At 44.8% G+C, this 15,507-nt stretch overlaps 1 protein-coding gene across 1 annotated transcript in view; it reads right to left on the bottom strand.

Annotated features, from left to right (window-relative positions):
• The window catches only part of LOC309701281 (ribonuclease inhibitor-like), a gene marked incomplete at its 5' end in the record, with an annotated part of 286,714 nt that overhangs the window by 214,990 nt on the left and 56,217 nt on the right, over positions 1 to 15,507 (bottom strand). The gene's annotated exons all lie outside the window — the stretch shown is intronic.

Genomic DNA, 15,507 nt, shown 5'->3' with positions numbered 1-15,507 from the left:
ACTGGAAGCTGGTTCCACAGAAGAGGGGCCTGAAAACTGAAGGCTCTCCCTCCCATTCTACTTTTAAATACTCTAGGAACAACAAGTAGGCCTGCAGAGCGAGAGCGAAGTGCTCTAATAGGGTGATATGGTACTACAAGGTCATTAAGATAAGATGGGGCCTGATTATTTAAGACCTTGTATGTGAGGAGCAGGATTTTGAATTCAATTCTGGATTTAACAGGAAGCCAATGAAGGGAAGCCAAAACAGGAGAAATCTGCTCTCTCTTTCTAGTCCCTGTCAGGACTCTTGCTGCAGCATTTTGGATTAGCTGAAGGCTTTTCAGCGAGTTTTTTGGACATCCTGATAATAATGAATTACAGTAGTCCAGCCTGGAAGTAATAAATGCATGAACTAGTTTTTCAGCATCACTCTGAGTCAAAGCTGCTATGATGACGTTACACCCCATTTTAACATCACCGCTGTCGGAATTAGAATCAAACTTGGACATAAATCAGCGTGATGAGAACTATACCTCCAAAGGTCGGGTAGGCCAGAAGTAAACGGCTATGAAATGGGACGGTCTAGCCTTCAGATTAGCATCACCACTGTCTCGATGGAGTTTAATAAACTCAGCTGTCTGCTCCTTGCTATCTAAAATATAACAGGACACTGGAGTAAACTCTCGACCATCTCACACTTCTGCTTAATCAGTTTTCTGTTTGACGTTTATTCAGCTGTGTGAAAACCACCCGGGGGATTAATAAAGTGGCTTGCAAAAGTATTCGGTCCCCTTGAACTTTTCCCCATTTTGTCACATTACAGCCACAAACACGAATCATTTTTATTGGAATTCCAGGTGAAAGACCAACACAAAGTGGTGCACACGTGAGAAGTGGAACGAAAATCATACATCATTCCAAACATTTTGTACAAATAAATAACTGCAAAGTGGGGTGTGTGTAATTATTCAGCCCCCTGAGTCAATACTTTGTAGAACCACCTTTTGCTGCAATTACAGCTGCCAGTCTTTTAGGGTCTGTCTCTACCAGCTTTGCACATCTACAGACTGAAATCTTTGCCCATTCTTCTTTGCAAAACAGCTCCAGCTCAGGCAGATTAGATGGGCAGCGTTTGTGAACAGCAGTTTTCAGATCTTGCCACAGACTCCTGATTGGATTTAGATCTGGACTTTGACTGGGCCGTTCTAACACATGGATATGTTTTGTTTTAAACCACTCCATTGTTGCCCTGGCTTTATGTTTAGGGTCGTTGTCCTGCTGGAAGGTGAACCTCCGCCCCAGTCTCAAGTCTTTTGCAGACTCCAAGAGGGTTTCTTCCAAGATTGCCCTGTATTTGGCTCCAGCCATCTTCCCATCAACTCTGACCAGCTTCCCTGTCCCTGCTGAAGAGAAGCACCCCCAGAGCATGATGCTGCCACCACCATATTTGACAGTGGGGATGGTGTGTTCAGAGTGATGTGCACTGTTAGTTTTCCACACATAGCGTTTTGCATTTTGGTCTCATCTGACCAGAGCAGCTTCTTCCACATGTTTGCTGTGTCCCCCACATGGCTTGTGGCAAACTGCAAACGGGACTTCTTATGGTTTTCTGTTAACAATGGCTTTCTTCTTGCCACTCTTCCATAAAGGCCAACTTTGTGCAGTGCACCACTAATAGTTGTCCTATGCACAGATTCCCCCACCTGAGCTGTAGATCTCTGCAGCTCGTCCAGAGTCACCATGGGCCTCTTGGCTGCATTTCTGATCAGCGCTCTCCTTGTTCGGCCTGTGAGTTTAGGTGGACAGCCTTGTCTTGGTAGGTTTACAGTTGTTCCATACTTCTTCCATTTCTCAATGATGGCTTGAACAGTAGTGATGTGACGTTCTGTATCGAGGCTTCGAAGCGTGTGTCGAGTAATGGAGGGGGCGTTTCCGCGAAGCGCGTATCGAGGCTTGCTTCATTTATGGGAGGAGCTGAAAATGATGACGTCCGAAGCTTCGCTGTCCGGCTGTACCACGTGACTGGTTCAGGAAGCGGTTCAAACTTTGCCGCGAGCTATGACAGCGATATAAACCCCTCAGACCCCATTCAAAATGTGGGCGTTTGATGGAGAGTTGCGGTTAGTGAGAGTTAGAGACAGTTTGGAAAAAAAAGAAATCGCCTACGACCTGCCACAGTGGAGAAACTGTTGTTTTTAAATAAAAACCAATGATGTGTCCCCTAAACACTAATCACTAGGGGTGCAACGATATTCGTATCGATATTGAACCGTTCGATACAGTGCTTTCGGTTCGGTACGCATATGTATCGAACAATACAAAATTTGTAATTTATTTTATCAACTTTCCTTCTGACGATGCTGTCTGTGTTGAGCGCTCAGTGAATCTGCGTTCGACTACTCCGCCTAGGCTGTACTGTCCAGCGCAGATCCACTGAGCGCTCAACACAGACAGCATCGTCAGAAGGAAGAGCGCAGGGCAAGCTAGCGAGACAGAAGTTAAGCACTCCTTGCAACTTGGACCTCGCCCACCCTCATTCAGATCTGGCATTTGGAATTATTTTGGTTTTCATGTGACGTATGACCCTGAAGGTAAGCGAGTCATGGACTAAAGTAAAACAGTATGTTGGATGTGCCATGCAATGCTCAATTACATGGGTGGGAGCTAGTGTGTTAGCGCAGTTAGCTCGTTAATGTGTTGGCCGTCTAGCCCCATGCACGGGGCGATCGGCGGTAGCTTGTTAACGGAGATTTGCCGTGTTGTGGCGTTAAGGTCATTTCAACAAGATTAACCTGAAAGCACTAGTGGGAACACAACGAATATGACTGCACATTTACACCGACATTATCCTAGTGCAAAGACAAAGATGAGTGATTCCTCAATCAGATACAGGGCTCGCAATATCGCTAGCCCGACGTCCCGGGGCTAGCGATTTTTTTCAGTCGGGCTACCAAAATCTATCTCTGCCTTGCCCGTCGGGCTATTGTAGGAAGGAAAAATATATGTCAATGCTTTTGCATTCTTTCGGAAATGTAGATGGGTAATTATGTCATTGGCATCGGTGAGCCACTGTCAATATGTGACATATTGAAATCGCGTTTGAATTTGCGCTTGTTTTTTTGCTTTCACTTTGCAATCGTGCAACTGTGTATAGAGAGCGACAGCACTGATCTGTGAGTGATGATAATTTGTGCACCAATTCCTCTGACATTGTCTTATTAATCGTTAGCTTACTATGCAAACATGACAAGTGAAATCTCCCGCAGCAAGCTTAAACATGTGAGAAGTTGATCGCGCAGAGAATCGCTGAGCTTATGTGAGTGCGCGTGTAAAAGCAGCAGAATATATATTTTAGTTCTGCTGAGCCAAATAAGACAGGTCAGGGTGAAGAAGTGACAGCCAAAGAAAAGCTTACCACAAAACGGAGAAGTTATGACAAATCAGACTATAAGGTAAAAAGAAAGTGCAGCTTTATGGTTTCATGGACAAAAGAATTTCTGTGGCTGCAATATGACGAGCTAAATAACCAGGGGTGCACATAAGTGGTGCGCATTCTCTGTCAAAATAAAAAACACGCACAAGGGTTAGGGTTAAATTTAAAAACTGTACTTTTGAGTTAAAATATATATTTATAATTTTAATAAATGACAAATTAAAAAGGCATGAACATTTTTTTTGTATCGAAAAAATATCGAACCGTGACACCAAAGTATCGAACCGAACCGAACCGTGAATTTTGTGTATCGTTGCACCCCTACTAATCACTGTCCTTGCCTCAATGTTACAAAAGCACAACCACTGTCCACACCTCACCTCACAGTATATGATCATTTCCATTTTAGGCATTTCCAAATAATCATTTTCCATACTGCCAGCATAAATATACACAGTATACTGCCATCACTACAATATAGATGTTTTACACACTCCTTTTGTTGTTGACATTCACAGGCTGTGTGCAAAATGCCACACTCTTCAAATTCATGCCAACTAATATTTTTACGTCCAGTAGGTGTCCTGCTAGAGCAAATGAAGCTTCAAGAAGCTTCGCGTTGGGGTGAACCAATTGGATGAAAAGCTTCAGTGCTTCATGAGGCTTCATCTGCCCATCACTATTGAACAGTGCTCCGTGGGATGTTCAAGGCTTGGGAAATCTTTTTGTAGCCTAAGCCTGCTTTAAATTTCTCAATAACTTTATCCCTGACCTGTCTGCTGTGTTCTTTGGACTTCATGGTGTTGTTGCTCTCAATATTCTCTTAGACAACCTCTGAGGCCGTCGCAGAGCAGCTGTATTTGTACTGACATTAGATTACACACAGGTGCACTCTATTTAGTCATTAGCACTCATCAGGCAACGTCTATGGGCAACTGACTGCACTCAGACCAAAGGGGGCTGAATAATTACACACACCCCACTTTGCAGTTATTTATTTGTAAAAAATGTTTGGAGTCATGTATGATTTTCATTCCACTTCTCATGTGTACACCAGTTTGTGTTGGTCTTTCACGTGGAATTCCAATAAAATTGATTCATGTTTGTGGCTGTAACGTGACAAAATGTGGGAAAGTTCAAGGGGACCGAATACTTTTGCCACTGTAAAGGTTTATTTTGTCTAATCTAATCTAATAACTTTAATCTCAGCCAAACTGATTTACTCAGGAACAAATAAAACACTGAAAAAAGTCAAACAATAACATTTTTAGGTTGTCTAAGTCACTTATATATTACGTTTAACCTGAGTAGCGAAAGACCGCGGTGATCTGAACATGATGTGCCGGGAGTTTGCTGTTCTCGGCGGCTCTACTGACCCTCGAGCTCTCGGCTAGCTATCGAGCTGGTGGGTAACAGACGTCTCAGAAACGTCGGAGCACTTTTGCAAATATGCGATATCTTGATAAACTGAGCAGATATTTAAAGTTTACACAGCTACATTCTCACCTGAAAATATGTTAAAAGTTTATTTTGTGACCCAGAAAGAGTAATAAGAGTAATATTGAAAACTTAGTAGCGACCGCCATTGCCGGAAAGTGGAATTGGATGGGCCACGCTATGAATTCTGGGATATGGTGGGCCACGAAGGACACACCCGACCCATCCTTTAATTTTGGGGAAAAAGAGGACGCATTGGTCGGCTGCATTCAGAGGAGTCTATGAATTTGGACAGCCTTCATCGTGTCGCTGTGACGTAATCGGTCTACAAATGCGTCCTCAGGAGGATGCAGCCCATGAATTTTGACACCCCCTATGTTTACTACTGCATAGACACATTGAATTTCCAACACAAGGAAACGACTTTTTGGACAATGTTTTCACCACCCAGAGAGGAGATTACAAAGCCCCCCACCCACTTTGGTGCCTCTGATCACATCACTGTTATGCTAATGCCAGCATACAGGCCCCTGGTCAAAGTCACTAAACCAGTTCGTAAGCAGGTACGTGTGTGGCCAGAAGGACCTGCAATACTGCTTTTCCACCACAGACTGGGAGATCCTTAAACAGGCCGCCACACATGACAACACCACAGACCTGCAGGAATATACAGAAACTGTCATTGGCTACACCTCAAAAGGCATCGATGAGGTCATAGAGACCACTGTCCAGGCCAATCAGAAACCATGGCTCACAGGTGAGGTCTACAGGCTCCTGAGGGTGAGAAATGCAGCCTTGAAATATTATCCAATATTATATTACATTATATTATATTATATTACATTATATCCCCTTTCACATTAGAGCCACAACAGGACCCACTAGAACATGGGAACAAGTAAAAGTGAAATATAAGAATATTCTACAGAATGGTAATATTTATCACTTATATTGCTTTTCGTCTCTTGGAAAGAGACCCTGGAATAATCTGTTTGTTCATAACAGCAACCAAGAAAAGGGCAGAGCAAAAAAGACAGGTGGTGGTCCTGCACCCCCTCGTCAACAAGTTGGTTAAGTAAATAATATCCTCACGGGAAAATCGATATCTCTCTATGAGCACACTGTCGCGCTGAGCTAAAGGATCCTGTCTGTCCCGCAATATACGCTGGATTCTGAGGACTCTCCTTATCAATCTTGCACCTTCCGCAATGGGTGGCTCGCGTATACGGACAGGACATGGCTGCGACAGACTTCCCAAATCCACCTTCGCTTTTATAGCCGTGGTCTCTCATCTTGATTACACAAAGTAATTTGCAATTACTACTCTGAAATATGAATTACATCTGTAATAATCACATACATGTAATAGAATGTTAATAGTACATTTCCCTTTTTTAGGAAATGACCTGTATGTATCTGTGTGAAATCAATAAACAAACAAAGGGTTGCCGATCAATGTTTCTACTATCGATGCGTAGCCCCTGTTAAGCCACCCAGTGATCTCACATTACTTCATCCAGCTATACTAATCGTCAACAACAGGTGTGTTCGGAGTACCGGAATAGCAAGCTCAAAGTTGGCGCGATGATTTGATCTTGGATGTAGTAAGCGAGGTACGAAGAACGGACCCCAGGTAAGAACATTGTTGAGGTTTAAATTTATAATCTTAAATACTTATATGCTGATTATATTGCTTTATAAGAAAGGCCCAAATCTGAGTACACTCTGTGCCGACAGGACTGACAGGAAATTACATGCTTTCTTTTTTTTTTTTTTTTTTTTTTCAAAGTCAAAGTCAACTTTATTTGTCGATTCTGCCACATGTACAGGACATACGGAGAATAGAAATTGCGTTACTCTTCAATCCCTAGATAAATAGCAAATGAACATTTAAATATATTTAAATATAAAAGTGATCAAAAAATGCAAGTAAAATAATTAAAAAGTAAAAATTTAAACAATCACAATTTTACATCTAACAAGAAAGCTATACAATATACAATATAATGGGTAAGTGACATTGAGTGCAAACCAGGCAGAGTAGTGCAAATAGGCAAATAGTGCAAATGGAGATTTAGTAGTGCACGGTAAGAGAAAGTGTAACAACAAAGTCTTATGAGGTAATGGCAGTCCAATGCTCCACAAAGTGACTGGTAACTGGTGCAGGCCAGTGAGTGAGTCAGAGAGTGTGTGTGTTTGTGTGTGTGCGACAGAGTTCAGTGAGACCGTGGAGGAGAGAGGGGAGAGGGGGCAGAATCGGGAGGGAGTTAAGCTTCCTGACAGCCTGATGGATGAAGCTGTCCTTCAGCCTGCTGGTCCTGGCCTGGAGACTCCGCAGTCTCCTCCCCGACGGCAGCAGCTTGAAGAAGCTTTGCATTGGGTGTGTGGGATCAGCCGCTATGCAAAGGGCTTTTTTAGTGAGACGGGTGCTGTAAATGTCCTGGAGGGAGGGGAGAGAGACACCAATGATCCTCTCTGCAGCTCTCACTATGCGTTGGAGGGTTCTATGACAGGACGCATTGCAGGCTCCAAACCACACAGTGATGCAGCTCGACAGGATGCTCTCGATGGTGCCTCTGTAGAAAGTGTACATGATGGGGGCTGGTGCTCCTGCTCTTCTTAGTTTGCGGAGAAAGAAGAGACGCTGCTGTGATTTCTTGGCCAGTGCTGTGGTGTTGTACGTCCAGGAGAGATCCTCTGTGATGTGCACACCCAAGAACTTGGTGCTGCTCACTCTCTCCACAGACGCTCCGTCAATGGTCAGAGGAGCATGTTGGGTGTGCATTCTCCTGAAGTCCACAACAATCTCCTTCGTCTTCTCCACATTCAGAGAGAGATTGTTGTCAGCACACCACGTGGCCAGGCGTCTCACCTCACTTCTGTAGTCGGTCTCATCCCTGTTGCTAATGAGACCCACCACCGTTGTGTCGTCCGCAAACTTGATGAAGAGGTTGGAGCTGTGTGATGGAGTGCAGTCATGGGTCAGCAGAGTGAAGAGGAGGGGGCTCAGCACACATCCCTGCGGGGCCCCCGTGTTTAAAATGATGGTGCTGGATGTATTACTGCCAACCCGTACTGCTTGAGGTCTTCCGGTGAGGAAATCCAACAGCCAGTTGCACAGTGAGGTGTTGAGCCCCAGCTGGACCAGTTTTTGAATGAGCTGTTGGGGGATTATGGTGTTGAATGCTGAACTGAAATCTATGAACAGCATTCGAACATATGAGTCATTTTTGTCCAGGTGTGTGAGTGCCGAGTGGAGTGCAGTGGAGATGGCATCATCGGTTGAGCGGTTGGGCCGATAGGCAAACTGGAAGGGATCCAGGGAGGGGGGCAGGACAGTCTTGATGTGTTTCATGACTAGTCGTTCGAAGCACTTCATCAGGATGGGAGTAAGTGCAACAGGACGGTAGTCATTAAAGCAGGAGGGAGATGACTTTTTTGGAACCGGAATGATTGTGGTGGCTTTAAAACATGTGGGGACGACAGCCTGGATGAGTGATATGTTGAAGATGTCTGTGAAGACATCAGTGAGTTCCACTGCACAGTCTCTCAGTACACGACCAGGAATGTTGTCAGGACCCGGAGCTTTACGTGCATTGATCCTGCTGAGGGATCTCCTCACGCTGTCCGGTGACAGAGTCATCACCTGGTCACCAGGAGGGGGTGGGGTCTTCTGTGCAGTGGTGCTGTTTTGGACTTCAAAGCGAGCAAAGAAAGTGTTCAGCTCGTTCAGCAGGGGGATAGTGCTATCACTTTTGCAGGCGAAAAGTGAAACTAAGCAGAGTGTTTGGTCGAAACTTAAAGTGTGTGTGACGTCTATATAAATGACTAGGCTTGCTGTTTTGTGCTTCAGACCTGGGGTTGTGTGTTCAGGTCTCCATATCCGGATATGTAAAATAAAGATAATCTTTTAAAGTAAAAAGACCACTTTTGAGCCGTGTCTTTTTGGCCATAACGAATACCAAAAGAACCGGAATTTAATAACATTAAAACCAAACAATAAATGAGCAAAGTAGTGCATGATAAATATAGATGACAAATACAAAGTGCAATATAGAAACACTGGGTAAAAAGAAATGAACAATTAAAAAGGAGGATAAAAGATGTGAGCAGTAGTTAAACAGTAGAAATAAATATATAATAAACAAATAAAAATAGATAATAAATGAAAGCCAGGTCTGAAAGGTGAGTTTGGCTTTAAAAGCATGAAAACACACTGCTGTCTTCAGGAAGGCTGCTCCAGTAACTTTCTATGCTCGCTTTGAGGCTGCAGCTAAGGACTCCAACAATGCTAGTGCTAGCGGCGCTAACGGCTGTAGACAGGAAGATACTGCCAGCACCGGAAACGTGCTCGTCATCTCCGAGCACTAAGAAAGGAGAGTCTTCAAGAGAGTGAACACCAGGAAAGCAGCAGGACCAGACGGCATCCCAGGTTGTATCCTAAGAGACTGCGCATACCAGCTAGCTCCTGTGTTCACTGAGATATTCAACATCTCTTTATCTCAGTCGGTGATCCCCACATGCTTCAAAGAGTCCATCATTGTTCCTGTCCCGAAGAAACCCCACCCTGCTTCTCTCAATGACTATCGCCCTGTAGCCCTCACCTCAGTAGTGATGAAGTGTTTTGAACGCCTGGTCAGAGACTTCATCATTTCTTCACCACCAGACACACTGGACCCACTACAGTTCGCTTACCGTCCAAATCGTTCCACAGACGATGCCATCTCTCATCTCCTCCACACATCACTTACTCACTTGGACACTAGAAGGGGGAATTATGTTAAAATGCTCTTCATAGGGGGCAGGGATAGCTCAGTAGGTAAAGTGGGCACCCCATGATCGGAAGGTCGGCGGTTCGAATCCACTTAACGGCTACCCTGAGGTACCCCTGAGCAAGGTACCGTCCCTACACACTGCTCCCCGGGCGCCTGCTTAGTGGGCTGCCCACTGCTTCACTGAGTGAATGGGTCAAATGCAGAGAAAAACAAGTAATTTCCCCATGGGGATCAATAAAGTATCCATTATTATTATTATTATTATTATAGACTACAGCTCTGCATTTAACACCATAATTCCCTCCACACTCACCACCAAGCTGGAGCATCTGGGACTCAGCTCATCTATGTGTCAGTGGATCTCCAACTTCCTAACTGGCAGACCACAGGCAGTAAGGATGGGCGGACATGTCTCAGCCTCCACCACTCTCAGCACTGGAGCCCCCCAGGGGTGTGTTCTGAGCCCCCTGCTGTACTCTCTGTACACATATGACTGTGTGGCCACTACCAGCTCCACCACCATCATCAAGTTTGCTGACGACACCGTCGTGGTGGGCCTGATCTCTGATAACAACGAGACGGCCTACCTGAAGGAGATTAGGAATCTGGAGAACTGGTGCCAGAGGAACAACCTCCTTCTAAACATCAGTAAGACAAAGGAGCTGATAGTGGACTTCAGCACTAAGCAGGAGAGGAACTACCAGACCCCCGTCATCAACGAGTGCCCAGTGGAGAGAGTGGACAACTTCAAATACCTCGGAGTTCACATCACGCAGGACCTGTCATGGTCCTGTCACATCAACACCGTGGTGAAAAAGGCCCAACAGCGTCTCTACCACCTCAGACGCTCGAGAGACTTCCTTTTTTTTTTTTTTTGTCCCGTTTGGATCTTTAGCCATCAGAATTGTTGTCTTAAGGCCAAGAAAGATGCCAAGCGGATTTATTTTACCAAGTGGATCATCATGGGCTTGCCATATTGGTCCATTTGATTGACCTTTATTATAATTATGAATTTATTTTATTTTCAGTTGCTACAAACGGGACAGACATGACTGTGGGATAGGACAGGGGGAAAGAATGAAAGAAAGAGAGGGAGAGAAAAAAAGAAAACCAAAGGGGAGAAGAGACGGTGAGAAGGGGGGGAAGAGAGAAAAAAACAAACAAACAAAAAAAACAAAACTCCTGGGTCACCTGTATGGAGAAAAAAAAAAACAGAGGAGAAAGCAAACAACAAAGAGCAACATAATAAGAAAAAAAAAGCACCATCACAATAAACTAGCTAGCAGTAGATATCGATAGTTACTAAATAATAAACGATATTGTGCAGCACGCAAGATAGACAGCGCACAGTGTGCTTTGAGGCAGCAGCCAAGAAAGCTGTAGTCCGCGTCTATGAATACCCATGTGTACACCTGTGTGCACACCTGTGTGGATCAGCATGCTTGCATTCCAAAGGTTTCTCCATGTAATGATCTGCTAGGGAGTGTGGGGAGCCACAGCCCTGTCCTCTATGGTATCAAGCAGGTATGGAGGAGATCAAAACTCCAGACATCCAGAGGCCCCCAGAACACAAGAGACCAAGGAAGACCCACAGAGGGGCAGCCGCGCCACTGTCCCAGTAAGAGCTAAGGAGAGTCCCAGATGAGGGCTCATTCAGCAGCCGCGGAGCAGAAGCCAGGGGGAGTTGCAGTGACGCGCCCGTGAGCTCCGCCGGCAGCCAGCTGTGCCTGAGTGACCGAGCCCCAGGCCGAGAGGCCGGGGGCACCCCACCTCCGAAGTGGCCCGAGCGAGCCGCCAAGGAGTGAGCCGGTGTGTACCCGGACGCCGCTTGAGAGACTTCCAACTGCCCTCCAAGGTGCTCAGGAACTTTTACTCGTGCACCATAGAGAGCATCCTGACGGGAAACATCTTAACCTGGTTCAGGAACAGCACCATGCAGGACAGACGAGCTCTACAGAGGGTTGTGCGATCAGCTGAGCGCACCATCCGCTCTGAGCTCCCTGACCTGCACTCAATCTACAGCAGGCGGTGCTGGACCAAGGCCAGGAAGATGGTGAAGGACCTCAGCCATCCCAACAACAGACTGTTCTCTCTGTTGAGGTCAGGAAAGCGATTCCGCTCCCTGAAGACCAACACAGAGAGACTGAGGAGGAGCTTCTTCCCGCAGGCGATACGGTCTCTCAATCACACCCCCACACAGTACTGACCCACACATACAGTTCTTACACACACACTGGACATTCTGGACATTGTTTTCACTTCATCACTTAAATCACTTTAAGCATATTTGCACTGCACAAGACATAATGTGGATTGCACAACACTGGACATTGTATTCTTCATTTCAAGCTAATACTTGTACAGCTGCTGTTATTGTGTATATATTTATTTATATTTCTTCATACATTCTTATATAGTTCTATATTGTGTATTTTGTTGTACAGTTATTTTATTTTCAACTTTAATTTATGTATTTTATCTTATTCTTTCCCAGTTAAATTTACCCTTCATTCTAATTTGTGTTGTACAGTTATTTCATTTTTAACCTTAATTTATATTTTATTCCTTCCTAGTTAAATTTACCCTTTTTAATTTTTCATATTTATTTCCTTTCTTATTCATAGCCTTTTCCTTTTTTGTTTTCTTTAGGTCACGAGCAGTTGTCCAAGCATTTCACTACATATCGTACTGTGTATGACTGTGTACGTGACAAATAAAATTTGAATTTGAATTTGAATTTGAATTTGAAAGTCATCTACATGTGGGTTTAGTTCTGACTTTAGGGACAAGTAAAAAAATAAAATAAAATAAAAACATCTGTCCAGACAACCTGACAGTCAAAAATATAAACTCAGGAACTTAAAAGGAAAATTGTGTTGACTTTGAACGTCCGCATCAAGATAAACTTACAGATTTAAGAGTCAAAAAGTGTCAAAAAGTCTGTATCCTTACCTGAGAGTTTCAAGTTTACAGTCAGGACTCTTTAGTCCAACACACAGCAAATCCAATTCTGAATCCTGCAGTTTGTTCGAGCTCAGGTCCAGCTCTCTCAGATGATTGGATGGGGAGCTGAGAATTTCAGACAAAGCTTCAAAGCTTCTTTTTGAGAGTTTACAATCTCTCAGCCTGAGGAAGAATAACAATGGAGACATATTCTTTTATTCATCTAGCATTATTAAACATATTTGTTCATAGATTCACTTACAGCACTTTCTTGGATGCTTTGACCACTGGCAGCAGCTTCAAAAATGCCTTCTCTGAACGGGAGTATTTCTTCAGGTCGAACTCATCCAGATCTGATGACAGTAAGATGAAGACCAGAGCCGACCACTGAGCAGGAGACAGTTGATCTGTGGAGAGACGTCCTGATCTCAGGGACTGTTGGATCTCCTCCACTAGAGAACGATCATCCAGTTCATTCAGACAGTGGAACAGGTTGATGCTTTTCTCTGCAGACAGTTTCCCACTGAGCTTCTTCTTGATGTACTGGACTGTTTCCTGATTGGTCTGTGAGCTACTTCCTGTCTGTGTCAGCATGCATAGAAGATCCTGATTGGTCTGCAGTGAAAGACCCAGGAGGAAGCGGAGGAACAAGTCCAGGTGTCCATTTGGACTCTCTAAGGCTTTGTCCACAGCACTCTGGTAGAAGTCTTTTACAGTAAGTGTTTTCTGGAAGATTTTAAAGCGAGGAGATTGTTTCTTAAGCAGGTTGACTCCAGAGTTGATGAAGGTCAGATAGACATGAAGAGCAGCAAAGAACTCCTGAATGCTCAGATGGACGAAACAGTAAACGACACCGGTGAACATGTGACACTCATCAGCTTTAAAGATCTGTGTGAACACTCCTGAGTACACTGAGGCTGCTCTGATATCGATGCCACACTCTGTCAGGTCTGATTTATAGAAGATCAGGTTTCCTTTCTGCAGCTGATCAAAGGCCAGTTTTCCCAGAGACTCAATGATCTTCCTGCACGACTCTGTCTCAGCTCCTCCATCATACTTGATGTCCTTCGTTTTTAGGTGAAATAGCACAAGGCGTAGGTAGAGCTCTGTGAGAGTCTTAGGCAGATCTTGACTCTCTTTGTTCTTCATGACAAACTCCAGAACTGTAGCAGTGATCCAGCAGAAGACTGGGATGTGGCACATGATGTGGAGGCTTCGTGATGTCTTGATGTGGGAGATGATGCTGCTGGCCTGCTCCGAATCTCCGAATCTCTTCCTGAAGTACTCCTCCTTCTGTGGGTCAGTGAACCCTCTGACTTCTGTCACCATGTCAACAATGTCACAAAGGATCTTATTGGCTGCTGCAGGTCGTGTGGTTATCCAGAGGCGAGCAGAGGGAAGCAGTTTCCCCCTGATGAGGTTTATCAGCAGCACATCCACTGAGGTGGACTTTCTAGGGTCAGTCAGGATTGCAGTTTTGTGGAAGTCCAGAGGAGGTCGACACTCATCCAGACCATCAAAGATGAACACAACCTGGAAGTCTTCAAAGATGTAGATTCCTGCTTTTTTGGTTTCAGTGAAGAAGTAATGAACAAGTTCCACCAAGCTGAACTTTTCCTCTTTCAGCACATTCAGCTCTCTGAAAGTGAATGGAAACATGAACTGGATGTCCTGGTTGGCTTTGTCTTCAGCCCAGTCCAGGGTGAACTTCTGTGTTAGGACTGTTTTCCCAATGCCAGCCACTCCCATTGTCAGCACTGTTCTGATTGGTTTATCTCTTCCAGGTGGGAGTTTAAAGATGTCTTCTTGTCTGATGGTTGTTTCTGGTCTGTCTGGTTTCCTGGATGCTGTTTCAATCTGTCTGACCTCATGTTCATCATTGACCTCTGCAGTCCCTCCCCCTGTGATGTAGAGCTCTGTGTAGATCTGACTCAGGAGGGTCGGGTTTTCTGTTGTAGAAATCCCCTCGAGCACACACTGGAACTTCTGCTTCAGGTCTGACTTGAGTTTGAGCTGACACTCAGTGAGAATCTCTGCATGAATAAACAGCAAATGACACAAATGAGAAAACTGCATTCTGGTTACTGTGGTTATGTGTTCAGTTCACTGGACTCTTGGTGTCATGATCCGAGTGAGTCTGAGTAACTTTCCACAGCATCAGCTCTCCTCCCCTGGGTGGAGCCCTCCTCACTCCTCCCTGCTCCTCACCTGTTGCCAATTACTCCGGCAGTATTTATGAGCAGCACTCACAATGAACCTTCTCCAGATTGTGTGCTTAGCACAGTCAGTTCTCTGCCTCACATTTTGTCTTGTGCTCCTCAGCTTGTTTCGCGTAACCCTCTTTTCCTGTTCCCTAGTCGGCACCTGGATACATCTTCCAACTCTCGCCATAAGTCACGCCTCAGGATTCTGGCCTGCCACTGCTGGGAAAACTCACTCTTGCAAACTGCCATCCTCACCTGCCTGCCTCCCTGTGCACCCACATCTCACTCTGTACCCAGATTTAATTCATCTCCTCCTCCAGCTGATCTCCACCTGCAGCCACGTAACACCTCTTAGTTTTTAAATCTTGGACTCATTCACTACACTGTGGACCACTCTGATTATTATCTCCTTTGTTCCAGTGATCCTGGATAGTTTCTATTCGCCCGATTCTGCCCCTGTTGTTCCTTTGACCTGCCTCAGCTTATGTTCTGGCCTCAGCTCTGCACTTCTCATAATACCTCGCTTGCTGTTGAATTTAGCCGTGATTCAGCTTTCTCCGTCAAGAAATCTAGTAAAATACATTTCTGTTAAAAGTCACTCAGCCTCCGTTTTTTGGTTCTGTGCTTGACTCCATTCCTTTTCATGAGCCATTGAGCCCTGACACTTGGGTTATAACTGAGGGCAGGTTTTATAGAGACACATTCGATTTAATTATGTTTATTTATACAGCAC

The sequence above is a fragment of the Aulonocara stuartgranti genome (assembly GCF_965226115.1).
Source record: "Aulonocara stuartgranti genome assembly, chromosome: 23".
Lineage (NCBI taxonomy): Eukaryota > Metazoa > Chordata > Actinopteri > Cichliformes > Cichlidae > Aulonocara > Aulonocara stuartgranti.
Note: the sequence above shows the minus strand (reverse complement) of the source record. Positions and strands in the feature narration are given on the sequence as shown.